Raw genomic sequence first — 6,000 nt, 5'->3', positions numbered from 1 at the left:
TAAGATATACTAACACCTAACCTAACCCTATAATTAAATAAATTTTTATTTCACAGCTAAATTTGTATTTATTTTAACTAGGCAGACTAGTTATTAAATAGTTATAACCTATTTAATAACTACATAGTTAAAATAAATACAAAGTTACCTGTAAAGTAAAACCTAACTTACCTTTCACTAAAAACTAACATTACAATAAAATAAAATAAATTAAATTATTATTTCGAAATTGCAAAAAAAATAAACACTAAATTACAAAATTTGCAGTTTAGTGAAGGCTAGGTTTTTTTTTTTATTTTAGGGGGGCTTTTTTATTTGGATAGGGCTATTCGATTAGGAGTAATTCGATTTTTTTTTTATAATTTCGTTGTTTTTTTTTTGTAATTTAGTGTTCGCGCTCCTAAATGTTTTTTTTAGTGATTTATTTTTAGACTGCACTGTTTATCTTTCATTTGATGCTCTGCTGAGCCAGATGTTTGTGTGTCTGAGTTTTTGTGTGTGTGTCTGAGTGTTTTTGTGTGTGTGTCTGTGTGTTTTTGTGTGTGTCTGAGTATTTTTGTGTGTGTGTGTTTTTGTGTGTGTGTGTAAGTGTTTGTGTGGGTGTCTAAATGTTTTTGTGTGTATGTCTGAGTGTTTTGTGTGCGTGTGTGTGTGTGTTAGAGTGTTTTTGTGTGTGTGTCTAAGTGTGTGTGTCTGAGTGTTTTTGTGTGTGTGTCTGAGTGTGTTTCCGAGTGTTTGTTTGTACATCTGAGTGTGTTTTTTTATGTGTGTCTGAGTGTTTGTATGTGTGTGTGTGTGCCTGTGTTTTTGTGTGTCTGCTTTCTGTCCATTGGAGAAGTTTGCCTTTTCTATGAAATCCTCTTCTTGCAGTAAAAAAAAAAAAAAAACTACTAGGGGGTGACACTATAACTTACCGCACCGGGTGACACCAACCCTAGTGACGCCACTGGGAAGAGTTCCCAATTCAGTTGGAAATAGCAAAGGACACCTACATTTTCTCACATAGACAGTGCAGGGTCCCCAGGATCTGGCATGGAAGTGGACTCCAAAGAGGATAACATTTTTGGACACTTTGCACTGTATTTTTTTAAACATTTCTTCAGCAGTCTGTATAGCCTGCTTTGTACATAGTGTATTGTGCATGCTCCTGTGCTCACTTCTCATCTCCGCCGGCTTCTTGAAACTGATGGGGTACATATGCTCAGCTCCTACCATATATTCTGAAGACCAAAGTAAACAGTGTTGTCTAGATTATAAGTGTGTACTAGATAATGTTTTCACTCATACGCAAACACTGCTGGATGTAAACTTTTAAAGTGAACTGGTTAGCGTGCGTTTTGCAAATTGAAAGTAAATTATGCATGAGCGAAACCCTATGTGCGCTAACTTCAGGACTTAGAATACCGCAACTGATATGGAGCGCGCTGTAAAAAAATAACACTTATCGCACGCACACTAACTCGTCACAACGTTAGACCAACAGCACTAAACGTAAAGGTAGTTATGAATATTTAACATTCCAATATGTGAATATTTACAGGTATATATATATATATATATATATATATATATATATATATATATATATATATATATACAGATATGTAGGAATATATATTTATAGGAATATATATTTCAAAATACAAAAATATACTGTATATATATATATATATATATATATATATATATATATATATATATATATATATATATATATATATATACACACACACAGACATATTTGTCATATAACCCTTATAAAAAATTTTTTATTAATATTTATATTAATAATTTTTATCAGACAGTGCATATCTATTTATTTTTTAAGTCTATTTATGTTATATATTTTTTATCCCTTACACTTAATGCTAGGTCTTCAGTTGCGCAAATCAGACGCATACAGGGGCCTATTTAAGAACGTGCGAGCGGACATGATCCAATAATGTGGATCATGTCCGCTGCACATCGATAAATGCCGACAGCATACGCTCTCAGCATTTATCATTGCACCAGCAGTTCTTGTGAACTGCTGGTGCAATACTGCCCCCTGCAGATTTGCAGCCAATCGGGTTCGATCGGGTTGATTTCCGGCGATATCTGTCTGCTGCCTCAGAGCAGGCGGACAGGTTATGGAGCAGCGGTCTTTAGGCCACTGCTTCATAACTTGTGTTTCTGGCTCACCAGAAGGCTCACCAGCAAACACAGGGCATCAAGTTCCGTTCGGAGCTTGATAATTCGGCCCCTTAGTTTGTGCTTTAGCGGACCCGTTTAATTTCAACTTGTAATAAGCAGGCAAGTTAGCAGGTTGCAATATTAATAGAGCACCACTTGTAATCTAGCCCTGTATGCACAGGAGAGCAGAAGGGGGATTTAAATAGTAAAATGAATACACAAATGACTCTATGCATACCAGCTTTAGCCCCCAAAGCACATAGAATGTCATTTAAATTTAAAAGTATTAATGTTTGCTTTGAATTTAACATTTCCTCTAAAGACTGTCTGGAAAACATAAGGTTAACATGAACCTGATAGACTAATTTTATACATAGCGTAACAAACACACACAAAAATCCGCTTTATAAAGATTATATAAATATATATATATATGTCTATAATAAATAACTCTGAACAGAGACAGGCGTCTGCAAGGGCTAAATTTGGAGGGGGAAAAAAAAAGAGAGAATTTTTAGATCTGTCCATATTCCAAATTCTAATTCTGTTTCTTCCAGAACTTCGTCTTGGAAGGACGTTGCCAGCGGTAATAAAGCTTATATTTTTGCAGAGATTTGATTCCAGCAAGCTCTCCTTGACAGCCCCCTCTGGAATGTTTAATATGCTATTATCAAGGCGCTCAGTGTGAGTCAGGGCCCTCTAAGCCTCTGGCTGTAGTTATTAAAACATTTTTTAGACAAGCCACTTTATGAAAAAGAATAAAAAAGGTCAAATAGGAGATCCCCATTTAGACATAAGCTTGAGGATATGTCCCCACCTGCTAATCATGCTAACCGACCAACCGTGGCTGCTGATCTGTGATGTGGTGTAAACTTTTCACACAAATGTATAAGGTTGTTGATAAATGTAGAGAATTTGCAATTAAAACGGACATTAATCTAAAAAATGAATTCAACATAAAGGGCCAGATTACAAGTGGAGCACAAGATTACGCTTTCGCAAGCGCAATATTTGCACTCCACTCGTAATATCAGCGCACACAATTGTCTGCTGGTATTTGAAGTGGCCTGCAATGTGAACACGAACTCAAGTTCACATTGCTAGGAGGCAATGCGCTCAATAGAGCGTGCTTCCATAGGCTCCAATGGGAGCCTCGTTCTCATGCCGTGAAACACTGCATGAGAACTAGCGCAGCGAAGGGGGTAAGTCGCGCAATGATGGCTGTAAATTGTAATTATGTATGTATATGATTATATACATATATATTTATGTGTTAAGATGTATATGTATGTGTCTCTATGTTAAAGCCCTTTAATCTGAGAACTCATTTGTTTGAGCCCTTATAACTTTTTATGTATTTTTTTTAAATACATTTTTAGTAGACAGTGTTATTATGAATGTAACTGTACTGTACAATGTATTTTTGATGCAACTGTTTAGTCGAGCGTAACAGTTAACCAGAGCTCTGAAGTCGCACTAACCTGATGCATGTTAACTAAATTTCGCTCAAGCGAACACGTTTTACTTGTTATGTGCGTGCTACTTCCAACATGTGGGGCGCGATCACATGTTGCGTAATTTTCAGCGCAACTGCTTAAATCCACGTCGCTCCCATTAGTTCACCTCGCACATCAGGCGAATCACATAACACACGCCGCCATATGATATACTGGCGTAAGTAGGCCAAACTGGCGATGTTCAAAAATATGTGCTGTTTGTGATTGGTTTGACACACTTGCAGAGGACGGATACTGGTTTGATTTGATCCAAGGGTTAAATGTGTGGCTGAAATGCATGTGAGTGCGCATGCGTTAGGTGTTTGTTAAGTTTTCCAGGGACTTACGCTCCTTTTTTAATGTGTACAAGGATTGCTGTTACTGCCTATGTGTGGTGAGCTGAAAATGGAGTAAAACATATCCTTTCTGCGCTCGTTAGTCAATGCACTGCCTTTGTGATACCAACTGCCGACGCCAGTTCTATGTCAGTTTATGGGAGTAAAATATGCACACGCCGTGAAAAATCTACAAGCGAAACTTGTCTGCTGCACCGGGTTTGTGATCGCTTGATTTGAGAAAAAAATGGCGATGCTGCTCACCAAGTATGTTATCAAGGTCGTGAAAAGAGCCACGATATACCCCTCATAATAATAATTTTATTGTAAATAAAATGATGTATTCATGTATAAAAGTACTTTTTTTTTTTGCACTACTGTCTGCCTCAAATGATTTAATGAGCAATATTTACTCTATCGTTATGGAGATATCGTGTGTTAAACTTTTGGATACTTGCACAAATTAACACTCTAATACTATTTTGAATTTACGTAGTGATCTTGTTCCATGATCTGCTGGTTACGTTGTGATAGGGACAAAAACTGTTTTTGGACGAAGCGTTTTGTTCTCATGCATGCTGGGTGGCACCAGTGGAGGTAGCTCAGCTGCAGACAAACACACACACGGTTTGGATCCCTGCTGCTGTCCAATTCTGTATTCTTTGGCATCAGCTAAAAGGAATCACACCTCCTAAACTAGTTGTTGAAAACATATTTGCATGAAAGTTGTCACACTCTGAGCACATGGAGAGTAGTTTAAGCCTTGCAAGGCCAAAGACACTTGTTGAGCTTAGATCTAGTTGGCTGATCCTGTTCTCATTACAAACTATAATGTGCTATGTGCAGCTTTCAGTTTGGCAAGCGCTTCCCTATGAAATATCAATGACTTTAAACCGTCTACATTCATATTTCTGGCTGAGAAATGTAAAGGAACAATAGCTTAAATATAACAAATGGTTCTCATGAGCATAATATTTCCATTTGGAGGATACTTGGTGGATTAGCCAATTGGCAAGGAAATACTTGCCTGGTTATAAATATCCAAAGATTTATTTTATAAGTAAGTGTAAAAAGCAGGTGTGCACTTAATAAGCCGCCAACAGCCACTGTGCTGAGACTGATGCCTGAACATTAGCACAATAGAGATTTCTACTGTGCTGGATTTATGTATTTTAGCAGCAGCTAAACATTCATACCAATTCTGTATTTTATTTCATCTTCTTTAAGCAAGTCTCTCTTCACTAGTATGTGCCCTTTATAAAATACAACATCCGATTATTAAAGGGACAGTAAACGTCACAACATAAGGATGTTATATAAGGATGGCCATACCTGTGAAAAGAATGCAACATTTTTGCACGTAAACGTTTACTTATCTTCGAAGTATTGCCATCCTCTTCACGGCTCAATTTTATTTTTAGAATCCGTGTTACGGACTGGCTGTCTAATGGCAGTGTACCTGAACATGCTGTCCGACTAAGGGCTAGATTATGAGTGGAGCAAAAATTTACGCTTCTTCTTGACAGTTAATTGAACTAGAATTAAGATTTTTGCGTCCTTCGGATTGTCCTTGTATTATTAGTTGAAAGTAAACTGTTTTTGCACTCGCGCTAATCCGAAGTTAGAATATTGCGTGCACATTCACGTATTCCCCCATAGAAGTCAATGGAGAAAAAAGTGGAAAAACACCTTACTCTCTCGCAAACAAAATTGCATATTCTCATTTGCGATAACCTAACATGAAAATATTAGTATTTCATATTCCAATGTTCTTTACATAACAGAATATGTTCTAGTTAATCATAAATAAATATTTCTACATATATATGATATTTTTTTGGTAAAATATATATCAATACCAGTATATATATATATATATATATAATTCATTAAAATTATGGGGGAGATAAAAAACTGAGATTAAAATCCTCCATGTCTCAAAATTAAATCAATGTAAATATTTGCATAGGAAATTAGCACATCTAGGCAAGATTCCC

Source organism: Bombina bombina, chromosome 1 (genome assembly GCF_027579735.1).
Source record: "Bombina bombina isolate aBomBom1 chromosome 1, aBomBom1.pri, whole genome shotgun sequence".
NCBI lineage: Eukaryota > Metazoa > Chordata > Amphibia > Anura > Bombinatoridae > Bombina > Bombina bombina.
The sequence above is the reverse complement of the archived record's forward strand: the minus strand, read 5'-3'. Positions refer to the sequence as shown.